Here is a 22,901-nt window from a genome sequence, read left to right on the forward strand (position 1 = left end):
GTATGTGATCAAGTATGAGTCTGCGGGGAAATGAAACTAAGAAGATCCAAAGTGCACTTTCATATAATAATCACATCATCAGGGGGAGATACAAGAAAGAAATATAACGGTCATTTGATGTACAACAAAGAAACGTACCCATGTCTCTTCATTGTATATCAATTGACTGTTACATTTCTTTCTTGTATCTCCCCTGATGGTGTGATTATTACACTAAAGTGCACTTGGGAACTTATTGTGTTTCATTTTCCTGTGGACTCATAGGAATATATATATATATATATATATATATATATATATATATATATATATATATATATATATATATATATATATATATATATATATTTAAACACACATATGCACATACAATCACAAACATTTTCATTTTTGTATACACATGCATAAATACATACAGAAACACGGGCGTAGCAGCTATTAATCATCTTTTAATCACTAGATATATAGGCTACTAACAGATTTAATTGGAGATGGTGTTTTTCCTGTCACCAAGTTAGGTATGCCTGCTGTTACCCAGGTTTTGGGATTTGTGCCTCTGCCTTCTTTGGAACATGTAAAAAAGCAAAATTTTTTATTCAAAATATTTATATATTATTTCCATCAGTGATTGATCTCATGTGAATACCTTATGATGTTTAAGCTTTGAAGCATTATCAAGAATGGTTCCATTAGAGGTGTAGCAATACCAAACACTATTTGCCTTGTTCACAGAAGTGTTTGTTTTTGATGTGCGATACTTGTTTTCAGCATAGTTGCCCATATATGGTTCCCCTGAGGATAAGGCTCTGAACATGTATGGAAGATTAATGTGATGAATTTAAAGAATGGAAGTCCTCCTTTTGAGGCTTACAGGACCCACAAACCACATGCAGGATTCTGAAGACAACTTTGTGAATTATCATGTTAGAATAGTCCTGCAAAGAAGTTATTATTTTATGCCATGGAATGCAATACTCTTTAAGGGTAATGTGTTATGATATTGAAACATATCCTCACTTTTAGCACTTTGTGTCTAGAAATACACGTTTTTGTTCCATGAATATATTCATGAACATAAATGTTGCTATAGAGTGAAGGCTGTATGTTAAGTGCATGTACTTCATTGAACAACTTAACAAGAAGTGTACATGTTTAAAAAAGTGTATGTCTTTGCTTTTTATAAAGAGACATGTCATTGACATGTGCACATGATGTGTTCAGTTTGTAAGAATGTTTTCAAGTGTTCCTTTGAAAGAAGTGATCGCTGTGTGATGAGTTATGCCCCTTAAGAGTTGGTGTATGACCAGTGTGTCCTCCATGTTCCTCTGGAGGCTTTTATGCATCTGTAATGCCATTGATTTTTAAGAGGAGGTTATGTGCTCTAATTAGAGAACATGATGTCCTATGAAAGTGTATAGACAAGCATTTGTTTTGGTACATGCGTCCAGTGTGATTGTGGCCGTCAGTCATTATTGGGGTGCGTGAAATTTTGGTCCTGGTGTTGAATGGTGAATGTAAGCCAAGCAGGAGGACCATCAGAGAAGATTGCTCTGCACCATTCTGCCGTGGATCATTCCCGCACCCCAGACCAGCCGTTACCACACCCCAGTCTAGCCACAGTGCCCCACCTACCCGCCCACAGTCTTCATGGTCTCTTACTTTAATGTTACATATGGTATGTCTCACATTCAAGCAAAGTTGTTATTAGTCGTCTATGGTAATTTGTCTAGTACAATCTGAAATGGAATTATTCAAGTCGCAAGCGTATACAATGTGAGACATACTGATGTTCTCTGGCTGGTGCCTGCTGCCGTTCACTGCCAGCCCCACCAGGTGCCAGCAGGTGTTTTGGATAACAGAGCTGTGAATAAAGACTGTTATATTTAAATGTGATTTAATTTGCAATATGTTAAATGCACGATGTTGTTACATGTAGTCCAGATGTTTTACTTGAGGGTGTGGAGCGGTGGTATGGAGCGCCATTAATCTATTATAGTCTTGTAGGCTCAGACTCTACATACACCTCAATGTGCACTACTGCCAAAGATAGTGAAGCATTGTAGTGATTTGTAATACTCTATTATAAGCTTTTTTTCGTCCATGTCTGACGGGTGTGCGAGGTGCTTCTGCTGGTCATTGAGATAGTTACATGCGTCCATAGTCTATATTTAAACAATTAGCATCAGCCACCAACCCTGCTGGTCAGCCCTCATATGAAGCCAGGACAATGTTGTTACTGTTACTGCAGAAGCATCTTCGTAGACTACCATAAATTAGCTCTTGTTGTGTAACTGGGTGATATTTGTTTGAGTATGTCTGCTGTATGTATGTGCACTTGGTGCACTTACTGCTCTCTTGTGTATTTGTGTTCCTGTTTGTTCCATGTTTGTTTTTGTTCCTGTTTGTTCCATGTTTGTACTAACCTCCAGGATACTCGTGCTGAATGCCGGTATCATGTTGCCGCAGCTTTAAATTACTTTATTAATGTTGATATTTACATTCTTGTTTGTAGTGAGATAGTCATCAAGATGTAGGTTATACATGAATTAATTGTTATCATTTAGCTTAATATTTAGCAAATTACCATGCCAAAGTAGGTAAGTAAGCTTCTCAGAGATCTGCCGGCGTCATGGAATGGAGTGAAGTCAGAAAAGTTGCATGTTAACCTCAGAAGTGACCTGATGACGTCAGAAATGACCTAGTAACATGAAAATAACTTTACAATGTCATAAATATAACCTATTTAAGTAGGAAAATTATCTATATATATATACATATATATATATTTAATAAGCAGTATCAACCATATATAGTTCAGCTATTTCTATATATACATACAAAAGTTACAGACAGAAAAGCAAATTTTCAATGTGCCAGTGTGTAACTATGATTTGAATTGCTTTTAATGTTTTAGAAATATTTTATTAATACTGTAATAATAACAATAATAATAATTAATGATAATAATAATAATAATAATAATAATAATAATAATAATAATAATAATAATAGTAATAATATCAAACTTTATTTCATTTTTTTGCATAAATGGATGAAGTGTTTTATTATGTGCATTTATATTGTAAGCAGCTGATCCTAAACATCAGCTGATGTTAGAGTCAACTCATCCATACAAGACTCAGTTGCATCACTCCAGTATCTTACAGTCTTAACGGGAAGAACTTTAACAACAATTGATTAGAGTTGTTTCTGACTTTCACAGTATTATTGGAAAATCAATCATTTAGACTTTTAAGCAAGTCCTTTTCTTTATTATTAAAAATCTTAGTATTTGTTGACAATTTATTGCACATCTTATATTACACCAACCAAAGGAGGGACCCAGATTGTGTGAACACACTACAGAAACTGCAAGCATCACTTCTTTAAAAATACTCTTTTTTTCATTCTAGATTGGAAGCCCTTTATTTGCATGAAAGAAGTGGATGAACCAACCCTCTCCCTCCCAGATATAGTGATTGTCAGAACAATTTTTATGTTTGTTGTATTTGTTAGCAAAATAATAAAACTTGGAGAGGAGAACTGTACTCAAGTAGTGCCTGAAGTCATTCTCTCTTTGGAGAAGGAAGACCCAGAACCTTGTTGTACTGCACTCACTTTTACCTTTTATGTTAAAATCTCAAAAGTTACTGTAGCATTTAAATATATATTTGTGTTCTACAGTCAGATTAAAGCTAATGCTCCTTCTAAATTACATTAAGGGTATACCTTTTTCACCAGCATTCTTCATGCTATAAACTGTTTGTATAATGGAAGGTTATTGATGAAGATGGAAATAGGATAATCCAAGTCACATCTTCAGTTGTCAGCTCTAGAAGGTTTACAATACTTCTTGTCTGTTCCCTGACCACCGACTCTTAACCAAAGGGTAAAGGTAATGCCCTACCTCTGTTTCCAAAGTTTGAAATATTTTTATGACTTAATGGTAATGTGTTCTTGTTAATGTAATTAATGATCATAATGAAATTATAACTTATTTCAGATTATAGTGTTTCCACATTCAAAGTAAGGGTGGTTCATGCTAAATGTTATCTAGACACCACAGGCTTCATTCATGTCACATAGTGCTCCTTTGCTTTGTCCTTTCACTTAATTTTTATGGATCCCAAATACCTACTCCCTCTCATATGACTTCATGAATTCATGATTTTTTTTCCACAACCATTCTTTCTAATGTCAAATACCATCTAAATGCACTCATTTACTTCTCACTGTCGGTAATTATCATTCTGCCACCTAGTCTTCCAGTTTGTGCTGATATTTCAAAAAACACATTGGAAAAGACTCCACTATCAATGGCCACTGCATGAATCTTTGTTAACACTTCAAATTTATTACATTCTTAAGTATACATGTAATATACTTATCACTCCCTACTCTGGTATTTCAGTTGTTGTTCTTTCTAACTCAAACATCCAATTACAGAAAAAGAAATTCTTTCCTTTCTTCTAATGAACCATCACAATTTAATTCTTCTGTATGACAGTTATACTAATTATCATTTTCATTAAATTTTCATAACTTCACTCTTCTTTTCATGGTGTAATAATATCTCTCTCTCTCTCTTTAACAAACCTAACACCCAAAAAATGCTCCATCACATTTGATAAATGCTTTGCTCTAAAAAAAAGAAAAGTCTCTCACCATCCCTGTTAGTTTCCTTCATAGTCTCAGTTGGCTGATTATTCAAAATTATCTGCTGTGTCATCATAGGTCATTCATGGTGTAAGTCATTTTCTAAAGGGTATAAAATAAGCAACTGATCCATACATATTTTCTTAATTATATCTTTCAGAGTATATTGCTTTCCTATAAGAAAACAGTCTTTATTTGTTTCAAATCAGTGCCCTATTTATTGTAATAAATGTAATGCAAAGTGATAAAAAATTTACATGCATCCTTTTCAAGTATTTTTCAGCAATCATGTAATCTATGCAATTACATTTCCAGAAAACCTTTATGTTTATCATTCATTATACTTGTAATAGTAAAATGCTTTATCTTCACTCAGCAATACATTTTACATTTAATTGTCAAGAAATGAATTCTTTTGAAATCTGCATTTTCCTTCTCTATGCTCTTTTCTATATGCAGTGATGGTGATTTCCTATCAATTCTGAAAATGCTACTCTTATTACATGAATTTTTGCATATTTCATAAAAGCTGTGATTACATATTCCTTTTCATCAGCCTTTACAATATTTTGTATGCATCACTTTATTACTCAAACCTACTTTCACTCACATGCTCATTCCACTATCTCACTTGTGTTCCGTCATGACCAAAGAATGGATAAAAGTGCAACACTGATACCATGTTGTACTTGCAGTTGATGTAAAATCTACTATCTAAAGCTTGGCTCATCCCCCTTGCATGAAATGAAATTATTAATGTTGAGGGTTACATCACGTTACCCAGCAAAGTAATTCTTGGAATTAAAAAAATCTAAATATTGAGATTTTACATCAAAAATATTACATTTAAGCAGCCACTCATTTGAAAATTATTTTCATCAGCATTTACTGTAGTTCCCTTAACTACATATCACTTGAAATATTCATTCAGAAAAAAACAAACAATCATCAGATACTGACAGTTTTGAGAATTTTTTTTTTGGAAAAAACATTTAGCTGTTCTCTGTACATATGTACATACACTTACACTAAGGGATTTAGAGGGAGAAGACATAAGGGATGATGAAAAGATACATATGGAACTTGATAAGTTCACAAGTGTATTCATAATGGAGGATACTGTGGCCCCAACACCAGTGATGGGTTGGGGAAAAAGCCTTGAAAAGCATTAAAACTTAGAAACATCAGCACAACATTAATTATCTTGACCCATATAAAGCACAGGTTACTTAGGAAATCTCCATATGTACTAAGGGAATGTGCAAGAACACTAACTAAAGATATTGTTCAATACATCTCCAGAAGAGGATATAGTGCCATGGGAGTGGAAGGAGGTAAATTTTGTTCCAGTCCTTAAAAAAGCAGATAGAGAAATTTAGAGAAATTTACTTTAACTGCAGACCAGACTCACCTATTAGCATGATCTTTAAGTGGGATGATTAATTGCAAAGAAGAAATTTCATGAGGCAAAATGGGGAAAAGAGGTTGTTTGTGACACATCACTAAAATTTCTGTGAGACAGAAAATTCTCTTTCATATGAAAAATGGGTGGAGGATGAATGGATTGTGCATTCCTGAACCATCAAGAGATGTTTGACACTATACTGAAGACATTGTGAAGAAGTTGGATTTCCAGGATACCATAAGAGGGAGATTCATACTTTCAATGGATAAAAATTATCTTTGCAGAAAGGAATAAAGATGCATGTCAAGGGAGTCTTCTTGAAGTGGGTTGATCTCAAAAGAAGTGTGCACCAGGGTGATGAAGCAAACTGAAAAACTTTTTGTGCGACATAAGGATAGGACAATCAGAGGACATAATATAAAACTGAGCAGAAATCTTGTTCAAAAATTTGAGGAAGTACTTTTATAGTATAAAGTGGTGGATGAATGGAATAAGGTGCATGAGGATATAGTAAATGCAGAAAGTATATAGATATTCAAAGATTTGTATGACATAATGATGATTCAGATGTGGCTCCACAAGTGTAATACTTTCCCCCTTATAAACGGTATATATAGCTAATTGCAAATTGGTAATTTGAAACACACACATGAACCTCTTTAGAGTTGCAGTAAGCATTACTGACTGTCATACATGCACGCATAGGTGCCTGGGATTAAACCCACATAGGTTCAAATCCTGGTTGCAGCAACTGGTCCATAGTCCATCCACCTATTCATCCTCCCTTAGGGGCTAAAAGATAAAATGGGCACTTGGCACAGGCTTGGGTGTGTGTGTGTGCATACAAACATAGGAGTAAAAGACAAGGTGCACATGTGCAAAGTTAAGAGACAGGGGCAACACCAGTGTAAAACTTTCTCACCATAACACACAATTAGTAATCATAAATAGGAAACAATTAATAATCACCACACACATTACTAAGGTGGGAGGGGGATGAAGTCTTGGAATGCAAAGTAGTTGACAGAAATGACATGTCAGGCTATTAGAACAGGTGACCCATAAAAAACCCATGGTCCTGATAAAGTCTCCCTATACATCCTGAAAGAATGTGTGGAGGCATTTGCTAGGCCATTAAAAAGAATTTCAATAAGTTATCAGTGAAAGTTGTAGTTCCAAAGATGTAAAAGAGGGCAAATATTGTGCCTATATCTAAAGAAGATGATAGGAAAACTGTGCTAAATTGCTGGCCAGTGGTTTAAAATGTTGGAAAAGATAATTAGAAGCAAGTGAATAACTACTTGCTATGACAGGTGAGCTCCATCTTAAATCAAAGAAAGGGATGGACAGACTGTGTTCTTGAAATCTACAGGCAAATAAGGGGTAGGCTTCTTCACTGGATAGAAGACTACCTAATTGGAAGGGAACAAAGAACACAGGTAAGAGGTGCATCCTCAAAGTAGGCTGGGGTTACAAATGGCTTGCCACAGGGATCGGTCTTGAGCCCACTGCTATATTTGTGTATGTAAAGTACTTGCCTGATGGACTGGATTCATATCTAGACATGCTTGCAGATGATGCCAAGATCACAAGAATCATTATGATTGCATTATTCCATGGGGGAACCTGGACAAACTCCAAAGTTGGTCAGATAAATGGATTATTAGATTCAATCTAAATAACTGCAAGGCAATGAAGATGGGACAGAGTGAAAGGCCTCTATGAGACTGTATCTTGGTAGAAAATAAACTATGGGACTTTGCTGAAGAAAGTGTTCTAGGGTCGATACTTTGCCTAATTTATTGCCTGAGCTACACATTAGGAGAGTTGTGAGAGGCAAACTGTCTGTTGTTAAATACAGAAATTGTACTCAAATAAATGGACAAGGACATGTTTTTAATATAATTCACTTTATACATCAGACCAAAACTGGATGATGTCTCATAAGTCTCATCTGCACTAAAGAAGCACAAAGATCTGATTGACTGGGTACAGGGAAGAGCAACTGAGATGGTACCTAAATTGAGAGAATTAAGGTACAATGAGAGGCCGAAGGATACAAAGCTGTTCACCATGGAGGAGAGGAGAAATTGATGGGTGATATTTACGATGAACATTTCTTCACATGGCATAGCAAAAAAGCTAGGTAAAAATCTTTTCAGAAGGGATGTTAAGGAGTAATGGTTTAGTGTTAGGCTGGTGGATGGTTGGGATAACTATCCAACAAGGCAGTGAATTCTGGCAGTTTACAAAGGTTTAAAAGGCTACTTGATGGCACAGAAAGTTCAGATGGGATCCCATAAGTGTAGAACTTTCTCCCTGTAATGTACAAATAGGTAATTACACAAACAAATCCTCCCCACATGGAGGTCAATAAATGGGTACCTTGCTTAGGCTGGGATGTATGTACATATAAGAGTAAAGATATGGTACGTATACAGTACAAGTTTAAAAGTAGGGGCAACACAAGTTATAAGTCTCTCCCCATAACATGCAAAGAGTTATCAAACAGTGGTAAACTGTCAATTAAAGAGAGCTGCAATTCAGACTAAGGGATTCAGAAGGAAGTTACTTAGGATGATGTAAGGATATGAGACGACATGAATGACAAGCTCAAAAGTGTTTTCAAGAGTAAAAGACAGACACTTTGGCCCCAAAACTAATGTGATAGAATGTGGAGTAGGTCTTAAAAAAACACTGGGATATCTAGAGAAAACATCAACAGAAGACCAAAGGGTGTTGACTCACAAAAGGCTCATTGTCTTGATAAAAATTTACCATGTGTGATAAAGACACGATACACTTAACTGGTCTCTTGAAAGACTATTAAAGATGTTGCAAGAGAAAAGCAAAGTACCAAGGAAGTAGGAAAGGGGCAAACTTCATACCCTTCTGTAAGAAAGGAGACCAGGAAGATTGTTTAACTACTGACCATTCTACCTGACGAATGTGGTCTGTAAGGTATTGAAAAAGATAATCAGAAAGCAAAGCAAAGGAGAAATGACCTGAGAGATATCATGGTTTAAAGGAGGTCATTTGTAATAACCTCTAATTTCTACAAGAAGGAGAGAGCTCTTCTTGATCTATGTAAGTGACATGCCAGAAGGACTGGACTCATACCTGAATATGTTTGCAGATGATGCAAGGGTCATAAGGAAAGTAAAAAAAATAATGAGGATTGCAATAACATAAAAGGGACCTAAACACACCCAAATTTGGTCTGTTAAATTCTTAATGACATTCATCTTGAATGCAATAACTTGCAAAGGACCTAGACACTCTACAAATTTGGTTTGTTAAATTGATAATAAATTCCAACTTCAATGGATGCAAAGTAATGAGGATGGGATACAGTAGAAAGCCTCAATATGAATATTATGTAATGGGAAAGAAGAAACTGGAATCTGTGCATAAAAGGTACATGGAAGATGACATTGTATCTAATCTGTCAATGAATTGCCACTTAAGTGGAATTGTAATGGAGAAAAATTTAATGGCAAATATTAGAATTGCATTCAGGTTTAAAGACAAGGACATTTTTAACAAAAGTTTCACATCCTACATTAGGCCAAAGCTAAATATGTATCTCAAGTCTGTTTACTGCACTTTGAGGAGTAGAAAGAATTAATAGAGATGATCCCAGGGAAGGACAACAAAGATGGTATGAAAATTAAGAGAAGCAAGTTATAGTGTTCTGTTATAGGTCATGAATTTGTCCACCATGGAAGAGAGAAAAGTAAGGGGTGCCTGATCAGGATCTTTAAAATTTTAAACTAGACTGATGCTAATTGTGAAAAGTTTGTCAAAAATGCGAAGCCAGAACAACAAGAGACTGCAAAATTAAACAAGAAACTCTTAGAAAAGATTTAGAAGTACCTTAATAACAGAAGAGTTGCAGATGAATGTTATAAAGGAATTGACAAAAGTGTGAGTGCAGAGCATAGTGAAACTTATGTGATATAACAGAAAGTTCAAGCAATGGAACCCCAAGAGTGTAGAACTCCCGACCCTTACTGTACAAATAAGTACTTACACACACTAAAATATAAACATTTACATATTCATGAATTGTAGGGTACATTTAGTACACTCATCAAACTACAAGTAAAAAGGATTAGAAATTTTGTTCTTACTGATTTGCTTCATATCTGCAGTTCTCACATTTGCAACAAATAATTCATCAATGTATTGATATGCAAAATCATGACTTCATATTTGCATGATGTAAATAACCTCTTCTCCCCTTTCCAGAGGAAAAATACACATGTGGATGATCTAACGTTGCATGGAAAAATTGTCCTTTAGTTGGTATTTACATAAATATATTTATGCATCATGTCTTTTACTGCATAAAGGAAAGTGCAATAAACTTTTTAGATATTCATTATACTGAAACTTAGGTGATTTGGTTTTCAGAGGGCAATGCAAAATTGCACTGGTGCAAGTTATGTATAACTGTATATTTCAACTTGTATTTTGAAAATGCAATTGAATTTTGACTTTAATTATGGAAATAAAATCACATCATTAATATCTAATATATTGTTCAGCCAGATATACCAAAGAGAAATACAAGTGTTTATATTTTCTTCTGAATGCTTCCTGAAAGTTATTTGTTGTGTAAATTTAGCAATAATGATTTAATATGCAATTAGTGCTTGTCATCAGTTACAGCAAATATTTTTCAGTCAGTACATAGGAATGAATTGGCAGTTAGATAGTGTGTATGGCAGCAGTTAGTAATAACTAATGTGGTATGGACTTGAACAAGGCAGCTTATAAAGTGTTGTAGTCTGGTAACTTTTGAACTAATTGGTCTTCAGCTCAGCAACCACACACCTTTAACAGTGATATATTCTTATCTCTGTTGGTCTTGATCCATAGCATTCCTTGATATGTTGTCTCTTCCTGAATAGATTTTTTAGCCTAACTTTTCTATGTTGTACTGTTAGAAAAGTCAGGAACACAAATTGTAATAATATGTTAACAGAAAAATAGGATTACATAGCAGCATTATGAATGATACTGGAGATTGATTTCATACTCTGGATAAGAAAGAAGATTTGATTTCATACTCTGGATAAGAAAAGAGATTTATTTCATACTCTAGATAAGAAAGCCTTGTATTAATAAAATACACTTTTACTACATTTTAAAAGATTATGCTGTATGATTTTTGGCACTGTCTGCTTGTACTGTATTATGATGTTTTAATACACAGGTGTGTATTAGCGAGATACTTTTGTACTGTAAAATAACATTATTACCTATTCAGTAACTGGTGTTTTACTGGAGACAGCTTCTTTTACATAATTACTTGACACTACAGATGAACAATGAATCGGATTTGATTCTAAATCAAATAATGTACTTACTGTTTGAAATGTGAATATGCTTCTCAATATTTTCAGCTTTTCTTCTTGATATCCATGATTCATACAAAATACTGTTGAAAATCACAATGAATTATTTTATCCAATCTTCATTTAATTTACATTAGTGAACAGATTCATGTGTGTTGGGGCACTATGCAGAGTATTATGTAATGTCCATAGATATAGGTTAGAACGATGACCAAAAAGTGTTGTTTGTTTTAACACATATCCTGAAGCTTTTTATTCCACACATAAAAATTTGGCTATCTTCCTTAAAAAAATGTTAGCACAAAATTCATAGGCAGTCTGATACTGTATTGTGACACTCATACTTTAATCACCTAATATTAAGTTTGCAGATTAATGTAATTTTTTGAAAATTAATATGTGATGGTACCTATGCACAGCAGTATACTGCAAAATATACATAACACATAAATGTAATAATACAATGTTTTCCTAACATACACTAATATGCATATACACATCTTTAAGACTGTGTGGAACAAGCTGCTTTCTGCATTAACAATACAGCATCCCTTGCAAAATTCTTTCCAGATACTTATGTCACTGTGCATCTCCACAGTCTCAAGACACTCATTATATATATTGAACACAGCCATGACTGAATTCTGCAAGTTGGGTAGCTATTACTGAGAAGCAGCTGCTTTCAAACTGCCCTATAATTAGGTAAAGGAAAAAATTGCCCAAGTAAAGACACCTCAAGTGCACAAAGGGGTAGGAAGGGAAAGAAAGGAGATTATCAGGTGATTAAGGATATGGAAAATAGGAAACAGTGATAAGTACAGTATATGACTGTAAGAGTTCTGAGCCTATGAGAGACCAAGGTAGATTGCAATGTGGAAGTGAACAAAATAAATCATAGAAAAAGTAATCCAAAAATTTTTCTTTAGATAACCAAATAATTTTCTGTCAAATGTTCCATCAAATACTGAGTAAGTGTACTACATGCACTGTATATCCTGTTTGTATATACACATACAACTAGCTGCAAATACACAAACACAAGAAAGATGAAAATAGGATACCACTAGGGGACTACTGTGATTCAGTTTTAAAAATAGGTGGGTGAGTATTTGATATTAAGAGTTAGTTCATAAGTAGAAGTAGTAAAGAAAAAGGCATTTAATTTCTGAATCAATTGGAATAAATATAAGTGATTGGCAATAATTGTCCATAGCATTAATGTAACCTTGAATATTTACTGACTTGTGATATAGATGCTAAGCTTTGTTAAAATGTAGGGAGTTATATATAAGCAAGAACCGATTTTGATTATTGTATTTCAGTTGTGTTTCAGCTGTTAATAGAAAAACAAATTCTTAAGTGAAAGAGATATAGTTGCTGATAATGTGAAAAAAAAAACTTTTCATTTAACAGGATGTGCTGAGGTGCCTAACTACATGCTTGGATATAATGTTAAGTATCTAACAATGTGAGTAAAGTCTTTCACAGCAAGTTGCCTGTAAATACTTTTATCTTTGAGATCAGAGGTTCAGTTTTATAACTTAATAGTCTAGGATGATGTTGAGCTAGCTTGTACTTTTTCCGAGTGAAATGAGAGATCTGAATATTTATATATGAAAGCAAATATACATTTGATTTATGTAAAATAATAAAGCATATGTACTAAATTGATAATTCAAACTTATGATGTAAATTTTTGTCACTATAGTTTAATAAATGTAAAATTAATCAGTTGAATGTAAATCTTATCACTACTCTGCATGAAGCCATTAGACAGGTTTAAGTCAGGAGGAGCCAAAGTAAGGTGCATTTTGATTTTCTGTGCCACACAACCAGAGAAAATGTGCTGAGTGACTGCTATAATGGTGTTTGTGGTGGTATATAACGAATGTATGTTAAAATGTTGATTGATTTTGTTACACACACACACACACACACACATATATATATATATATATATATATATATATATATATATATTATCCCTGGGGATAGGGGAGAAAGAATACTTCCCACGTATTCCCTGCGTGTCGTAGAAGGCGACTAAAAGGGGAGGGAGTGGGGGGCTGGAAATCCTCCCCTCTTGTTTTTTTCTTAATTTTCCAAAAGAAGGAACAGAGAAGGGGGCCAGGTGAGGATATTCCCTCATAGGCCCAGTCCTCTGTTCTTAACGCTACCTTGCTAACGTGGGAAATGGCGAATAGTTTGAAAGAAAAAGAAAGAAAAATATATATATATATATATATATATAAGATGTGACTGGACACGGGCAGTGACAGGTGGGTGCATGGGGTACATTCATCATAATCGTATTCGAGTCCGAGAGTCCAAAAAGGGTCCCGGAAATTTCCTTTGATGTTAGAAAAAGTTTGCTTATATAGAAAACTAGCATTCACATTTTGTGAGCCTCCATAGTTAAAATATTTTTAAAACATGTGAAGTAAACATTACTGAACTATAATATATAAGTGAGCACTGACAGAAATTATGAAAATCTTAAAGCACAAGTGAAGTAGACTTGTTTCACCCAGCAACTTAGCGAAGTACTGCTTGATCTCACCCAAATAAATCAAGCCTAGGCTTCGATAATGATGAAAGGCAGCAACAATGCACATACATGCATCAGAGAAATGTTCCTCTTTTATTCATATTAATATTTAACATGGAGGTAGTATAGGAGCAGGCCTCGAATGCAGAAAATCGAAAGCTCTCCATTCCGCCCTCTTTCATCTTCTATACCCTTTTCTGGCCTTATTCTGCCTTACAGCTCATGGCATAAAATCATAGTGGATAAAAAAAGGATGACGTGGAGAAGTGGAGGGATCCGAAAGAAACTTTTCACCTGCTGATAAAATTCCTCCGAGGTCCTGCTACTAGACTCCATCATACTTCCATGTCCTCCCTGCTTCCCCCCCCCCCCCCCACACACACACACACAAAAAAAAAAGCCATCATTTCTGGTTGCCACAACGTGAGAGCTGTTGGAGCTCCATAAAAGGAGTCTGTAGCGAAAGTTGCGAAGGGTAGCATCAAAGATGATGGTACTCTGGGAATATGACATATAATGGAAGTGAGACCTAGATTGATGAAATTTAAAAAGAGAGGATTACAAGGAGTAACTGTTGGCATTAACACACCTGGAAATGAGATTAGGAGGAAGGGAGGCGTTTTAAAAGTAGCATAGTGTGTTAGCAAGTTTGATGCACGGGATTGAGTATCAGTGATTTTAATGCGAGAGTGGTATAATGTGGTGTCATGTTTAACTGTGGGTAGGATACCCAGTGATGTGAATGACGATGGTGACCAGATTGTGATTTATTGTGCTCAAGAGGAGCTGGTGACTGGTAATGCAGGAATAATCTGCTGAAAGCTGATTCGTTTTTGGTTGATAGCAACCATTTTTGTTTATATTTGCTCAGCCAATAGTGTACGTCGTTCGATCCTGGCCAATCAGCGCTCAGCTGATGCCAGGCTTCCTTTTAAACCTCCGCCTGGTGAGTGCTCGCTGCCTCTCGTTTCCTTCATAATTTTGAATTTAGAACGTCTGTGACTTAGCTAAACTTATAATGTCCATAAAAAGGGTTGAAAGTGATAATGCAGAAACTAAACTTATAATGTCCATAAAAAGGGTTGAAAGTGATAATGCCAGAAATATATCAAAGCTGATAAAAACTCGTTTTGAGATGAAAATGGAAATAGTTTGGAAGTAGGTGAGTAGGAAGTTGTGTTATGCTTTAAACTTGCCTACATCCCTGTAGAACAGTTTGGAGAAGTGCTGACAACATTAAGGCCCTTGCCAAGACTGCAACTTCATAACAGCTGAGAAGTTAACTCCATCAAGAGGAAGCAGGTTAAGCATGCAAGTGGAGGACAGGACTCGGCGCCATATGCCAGATCATATGCCAGATTAATTAATCATTATCACTCATAGGTAAGGAAGTCAGGAACACATCTCCCTATCTCGTATATTGCAGTGACCCCATTGAAAGCTGATTCGTTTAGAACTATTTTTCCAGGAATGCATTGTGAGTGTTTGACAGGGTATCCCAGTACCGGATTATGACATTTATATGTGACAGAGGGATATATAGTAAGCGGTCATTTATGGGTTATATAGTAATTAATATAATAGGCAACCAAAAAGGAGACATTTGGAAGTGAATGTACTTAGAGGGGATGTCTCATGAGTATTTGGTGGAGGAGAGCGTGAAAGGTTTTAGACTTTAAAGAATAGAGGAAATGATTTAGGTGTAAAGAGGATGGTAAAAATGAGTCAGCTCAGAAAAGAGACTTGTGTGAACAGATACCAGGAAAAACTGAGAGAAGAGTGGCAAAAGGTAAATGATGCTAAGGATGTGGATGAGGGATGGGAGGCGTGTACGAAAGCACTGATTACTTGTTGAGAAGTGTGTGGCATATGGAATATGAGCATGTGAAAAAAAGTAGTGAGTGTTGTGATGAAAAGTGTAGTTGCTACTGTAAAAGAAAAGGAGAGAGGTATATAGATGTTACAGTGAAGGAGTGTGAGTGATTGGGAGATGTATGATATAAAGTGGTAGGAGGACAAGAGAAGGTCACAGGGGCTGAGAATGAGTGGAAGTGAGAAGTGGGTTGATTTGAAAGTTAGTTCATAGCATGAGTAAAACAATATAACAAGAGCATCAGTGAAGGGGACAGATGGGTAATTGGTAAGGGCACAGTTGAAGTGAAGTTAAAATATTTTGAAGGACTTAAGTTTAATGTGTTTAATGAAAGGATGGCAGGCGTGTGGTGTTTTGGATTTGCAGGTGTCAGAGTGATTTGGTAAAAGAAAAGTGGTGAAAGCCTTGCAAAAGTTGTGGCAAAGTGGCTGGAGTTGGTGGGATTGCAGCCGCATTCCATAAGAAAGTGGGTGACATGATCAATTGATTGTATATATGACCCAGGTGAGGTGCCTAAGGATTGGTGGAATACTTGTTTAGTGCCAGTGTTTAAAGGCAAAGGGGACAAAGTTGAATATTTGAATTACAGAGGTGCAAGTTGATTGAGTGTAACTGGTAAGTTGTACAGGAGAGGTCACTTGCACTGAGCATCAGACTTAGGAGGAAGTGTGGCTTCTTAAGTGGATGTGTGTATGAGGTGTTTGCTTTGAAGAATTTGTGTGAGAAACACAAGGTTTTATGTTGCATTTATTAATGTGTTGATAGAGATGTTTTGTGGAAGATAACATTAATTGATAGTGTTGGAAGAAAGCTATTAGAAGCACTAATGAGTTTTCATCAAGAAAGTAAGGCTTGTGTATAAGTTGGAAGAAAGGACAGTGAGTGCTTCTAGGTACTCTGATAGCCTCCAGCCATTGAAAGATTGCTTCATTGCCTATATGTAGTGATAGTAGCAAATCATATACTATATTTAAAATTAAGTAGCAAATCATATACTAATTTAAATTTAACCCTACAAATATCACCAGTTTTGATTTATTTTGTAATGTTATGTGATAACTGTATACTGCACCATTCACTGTGTGGATATTTATAGAGGTGATGATACCTAGTCATTCATGAGGATGAGCTTCAAGAACACAAGTACCTTTACAGTAAAGTATTAAGTGTGCATTAATGAAAAATTATTACCTGTTTAATTTGCTGTGTATTGATTGATTTGATTTATTAATAAATACATAAGACAATTACCAGCAGACTTGTACAAACTGAGTACACAAGAGACTAGTGCACAACAGGGGTAGAGGAAAGTATTTGCCCCGTTAGTATTTAGGTCTAATACTGCTACTAGAGTACAGTTTGAAAGTTAGTAAAGAACTCAGTGCTCAGTTTGAGTTAGAGAAGCTTTGTTGCTGGAAATGAACAGATTAAGTTGAGCATAACAGAGTGCAGTTTGATATTTTTTATTTATTTATTTTTTTTTTTTTTTTTTTTTTTTTTGCCGCTGTCTCCCGCGTTTGCGAGGTAGCGCAAGGAAACAGACGAAAGAAATGGCCCAACCCACCCCCATACACATGCCTTGATTTAATCCACTGACAGCATGTCAACCCCGGTATACCACATCGCTCCAATTCACTCTATTCTTTGCCCTCCTTTCACCCTCCTGCATGTTCAGGCCCCGATCACACAAAATCTTTTTCACTCCATCTTTCCACCTCCAATTTGGTCTCCCTCTTCTCCTCGTTCCCTCCACCTCCGACACATATATCCTCTTGGTCAATCTTTCCTCACTCATTCTCTCCATGTGACCAAACCATTTCAAAACACCCTCTTCTGCTCTCTCAACCACGCTCTTTTTATTTACACACATCTCTCTCTTACCCTTACGTTACTTACTCGATCAAACCACCTCACACCACACATTGTCCTCAAACATCTCATTTCCAGCACATCCATCCTCCTGCGCACAACTCTATCCATAGTCCACGCCTCGCAACCATACAACATTGTTGGAACCACTATTCCTTCAAACATACCCATTTTTGCTTTCCGAGATAATGTTCTCGACTTCCACACATTCTTCAAGGCTCCCAGAATTTTCGCCCCCTCCCCCACCCTATGATCCACTTCCGCTTCCTTGGTTCCATCCGCTGCCAGATCCACTCCCAGATATCTAAAACACTTCACTTCCTCCAGTTTTTCTCCATTCAAACTCACCTCCCAATTGAATTGACCCTCAACCCTACTGTACCTAATAACCTTGCTCTTATTCACATTTACTCTTAACTTTCTTCTTTCACACACTTTACCAAACTCAGTCACCAGCTTCTGCAGTTTCTCACATGAATCAGCCACCAGCGCTGTATCATCATCGAACAACAACTGACTCACTTCCCAAGCTCTCTCATCCCCAACAGACTTCATACTTGCCCCTCTTTCCAAAACTCTTGCATTCACCTCCCTAACAACCCCATCCATAAACAAATTAAACAACGATGGAGACATCACACACCCCTGCCGCAAACCTACATTCACTGAGAACCAATCACTTTCCTCTCTTCCTACACGTACACATGCCTTACATCCTCGATAAAAACTTTTCACTGCTTCTAACAACTTGCCTCCCACACCATATATTCTTAATACCTTCCACAGAGCATCTCTATCAACTCTATCATATGCCTTCTCCAGATCCATAAATGCTACATACAAATCCATTTGCTTTTCTAAGTATTTCTCACATACATTCTTCAAAGCAAACACCTGATCCACACATCCTCTACCACTTCTGAAACCACACTGCTCTTCCCCAATCTGATGCTCTGTACATGCCTTCACCCTCTCAATCAATACCCTCCCATATAATTTGCCAGGAATACTCAACAAACTTATACCTCTGTAATTTGAGCACTCACTCTTATCCCCTTTGCCTTTGTACAATGGCACTATGCACACATTCCGCCAATCCTCAGGCACCTCACCATGAGTCATACATACATTAAATAACCTTACCAACCACTCAACAATACAGTCACCCCCTTTTTTTAATAAATTCCACTGCAATACCATCCAAACCTGCTGCCTTGCCGGCTTTCATCTTCCGCAAAGCTTTTACTAACTCTTCTCTGTTTACCAACTCATTTTCCCTAACCCTCGCACTTTGCACACCACCTCGACCAAAACACCCTATATCTGCCACTCTATCATCAAACACATTCAACAAACCTTCAAAATACTCACTCCATCTCCTTCTCACATCACCACTACTTGTTATCACCTCCCCACTTGCGCCCTTCACTGAAATTCCCATTTGCTCCCTTGTCTTACGCACTTTATTTACCTCCTTCCAGAACATCTTTTTATTCTCCCTAAAATTTAATGATACTCTGTCACCCCAACTCTCATTTGCCCTTTTTTTCACCTCGTGCACCTTTCTCTTGACCTCCTGTCTCTTTCTTTTATACATCTCCCACTCAATTTCATTTTTTCCCTGCAAAAATCGTCCAAATGCCTCTCTCTCCTCTTTCACTAATACTCTTACTTCTTCATCCCACCACTCACTACCCTTTCTAATCAACCCACCTCCCACTCTTCTCATGCCACAAGCATCTTTTGCGCAATCCATCAATGATTCCCTAAATACATCCCATTCCTCCCCCACTCCCCTTACTTCCATTGTTCTCACCTTTTTCCATTCTGTACTCAGTCTCTCCTGGTACTTCCTCACACAAGTCTCCTTCCCGAGCTCACTTACTCTCACCACCCTCTTCACCCCAACATTCACTCTTCTTTTCTGAAAACCCATACAAATCTTCACCTTAGCCTCCACAAGATAATGAATGATCAGACATCCCTCCAGTTGCTCCTCTCAGCACATTAACATCCAAAAGTCTCTCTTTTGCGCCTGTCAATTTTTGATTTATTGCATAATATAAGAGCTTGATATTTTAATGGATAATACCAATGCTTAATCAACAGGAAATTCAGTATCACTGATACTGGTAGTATTAGTGATAATGATAATAATGAAAATAGTTATGATGACATAATGATAACAACGATATTAGTGATAATAATGATAAAGGTAAGAGCAACAGTAGCACAAACACTGCATCACCATTATCACAACAACTGTACCATTGAAGACATAAACAGTGATAAGGATGATACAGATTAGAATAATAATGATAATAATAATGATGATTTAGGAAATATACTCTATACCCATCATAATCAGCTTTGCTGCCCCAATTGCCCCTTACTTTGACAAACCTAACCATGCCATTGGGCTACATTATCTTCAGTTGATGATAGAAAGTACTGTCTTATGAAGAACCTCTTTCCTTAACAGCGTTATCCTCACCCCCACCACTGATTATGGCACATGTTTGGAGGTGCAGTATACCCAGGTTGAGGGGTTCAGGTTTTTTTTTTAGCCCAAAGACCCCAGCACAAAGGATATGGGATGCTACAAGAAGCCCTGAAGATTTTTTGTCTAGGGAGTAAGGCATATGTACAAGTAAGAAGAGAGGATGATGAGTAGTTCCAGGTGCAGGTGGATCTGTGATGTCACCATGACTATTCAATTTTTGTGGATGGTGAGGTTGGGTGAATATGGGGGGTTTAGAGAGAAGGGCAAGTCTGCAGTCTGTCAGGGTTGGTGGGGGGCCTGGAAGGTGTGAGCTACTTTTGGCTAATTACCCAGCAGTTGTGGCAGATTCGAATATGAAACTGAAGTTGGTTTCTGAGTTTGGGCGAGTGTGTGAATGAAGAAAGTTGGGAATAAATTTGGAAAGTAATGTTGAACTGGAGAGAGACATATTATTTGGAATGTGAGTTTGAATGGCAAAAACCTGGAGGAAAAGAAGTGTTTTAGATACCTGGGAGTGGACATGGCTGTGAGTGGAACCATGGGAGCCACAGAGAAAAATGGATATGTTTGATGGTATAGTGGTCCCAGTGGTGTTGTATGTATGCAAGGCATGGGCTGTAGATTAGAATGTGTGGAAGAGGGTGAATGTGTTGGAAATGTAATGTTTGTAGAGAATATGTGTTGTTAGGGGGTTGATCAACTAAGAAATGATAAGGTGTGGCAATCATAAGAGTATGGTTGAGAGAGAAGTTGGTGAGCTGAAATAGTTTGGACATATGGAGTGAGGAGAGGTTAACAAAGAAGAATTACATGTTGGAAGAGGAAAGGACTAGAAGAAGGGGTAGACCACATTGGAGGTGAAAAGATGAAGTGAATGATATTTTGAGCGCTTGGGGCCTGAACATGTAGGAGGGTGAAAGGGATGTAAGGGATGGAGGGAATTGGAGTGATGTGATTATACAAGAATGAACCAGGGCATATGAAGCAGTCTGGGAAAACCGAGGAAAGGTCAGTGGGGCCCGTTTGTGAATAAGGGGCTTTGATTTTGTTGCATTACACATGACAGCTAGAGAATTAATGTTAGTGAATGAGGCCATTTCTTCATGTGTTCCTGGTGCTTTTTCACTGTCATGGGAAATGGCAGCCTAGAAGAAAATGGAAGACAAATGAAATATACATATTTATTTCATTTTCTTATACTTAATCGCTGTCTCTCGCATTAGCGAGATAGCTCAAAGAAACAGACGAAAGAATGGCCCAAACCACCCACATACACATGTATAAACATAAATGCCCTCACACGCACATATACATACCTATACATTTCAGTGTATGCATACATATATACACACGTACATATTCATACTTGCTGCCTTCATCCATTCCCATCACCACCCTGCCACACATGAAATCCCCCCCCCCCCCTCCCCCTGCATGTGCACATGGGATAGCCCTAGGAAAAGACAAAAAGGCCACATTCGTTCACACTCAGTCTCTAGCTGTCATGTGTAATGCATCAAAATCACAGCTCCCTTTCCACATCCAGGCCCTACAGAACTTTCCATGGTTTACCCCAGACGCTTCACGTGCCCTAGTTCAAGCCATTGACACCCCGTTATACCACATGGTTCCAATTCACTCTATTCCTTGCATGTCTTTCACCCTCCTCAATGTTCAGGCGCCGATTGCTCAGAATATTTTTCACTCCATCTTTCCACCTCCAGTTTGGTCTCCCGCTTCTCCTCCGCTTCTCCTCATTCCCTCCATCTCTGACACATATATCCTCTTGGTCAATCTTTCCTCACTCATTCTCTCCATGTGACCAAACCATTTCAACACGCCCTATTCTGCTGTCTCAACCACACTCTTTTTATTATTGCACATCTCTCTTACCTTTTCATTACTTACTCGATCAAACCACCTCACACCATGTATTGTCCTCACACATCTCATTTCCAGCACATCCACCCTCCTCCACACAACTCTATCTATAGCCCACGCCTCGCAGCCATATAACAGTTGGAACCACTATTCCTTCAAAAATACCCATTTTTGCTTTCCGAGTTTTGTGTTGAAAGAATACTTCCCTCGTATTCCCCACGTGTCATAGAAGGGGACTAAAGGGGGCGGGAGCAGGAGGCGAGAAACCCTCCCTACCTTGTATTTTAACTTAGCAATGAATGGAACCATGGAAGTGAGTCATAGGGTGGGGTAGGCAGTGGATAATGTGTGGAGAGAGAGAACATTATCTCAGTGAAAATAGGTATGTTTCAAGGAATAGTAGCTCCAACATATGTACTTGGGAGGAATGAGCCATAGATATGGTTGTATGGAAGAGGGTGGATGCATTGGAAATGAAATGTTTGAGGACAATCAGTTGTGAGGTGGTTTGATCGAGTAAGTAATGAAAGGGTAAGAGATATGTGTGGTAATAAAAAGAGTGTGGTTGAGAAAGCAGAAGAGAATGTGTTGAAATGGTCTGGACATATGGAGAGAATGAGTAAGGAAAGGTTGACAAAGAGGATATACGTATTAGAGGTGGAGGGAACAAGAAGATGGAGACCAAATTGGAGGTGGAAGGATGGAGAGAAAAAGATTTTAAGCAATTGGGGCCTGAACATGCAGGAGGGTGAGAGGCATGCAAGGAAGAAAGTGAATTAGGATGATGCAGGGGTTGGCGATAC

At 37.1% G+C, this 22,901-nt stretch overlaps 1 long non-coding RNA gene across 2 annotated transcripts in view; it reads left to right on the forward strand.

The window, feature by feature from the left end:
* The first annotated feature begins 14,913 nt into the window (after nucleotides 1-14,913).
* The window catches only part of LOC139746412 (uncharacterized), a 49,350-nt gene continuing 41,362 nt past the window's right edge, over nucleotides 14,914-22,901 (forward strand). The window contains exon 1 of one of the 2 annotated variants that reach the window (XR_011712147.1): nucleotides 14,914-15,355. This is a non-coding gene — a long non-coding RNA (uncharacterized lncRNA). The remainder of the gene's footprint in view (nucleotides 15,356-22,901) is intronic. The other variant, XR_011712146.1, reaches the window with a different exon arrangement.

This window comes from Panulirus ornatus, chromosome 65, assembly GCF_036320965.1.
Source record: "Panulirus ornatus isolate Po-2019 chromosome 65, ASM3632096v1, whole genome shotgun sequence".
Taxonomy (NCBI): domain Eukaryota; kingdom Metazoa; phylum Arthropoda; class Malacostraca; order Decapoda; family Palinuridae; genus Panulirus; species Panulirus ornatus.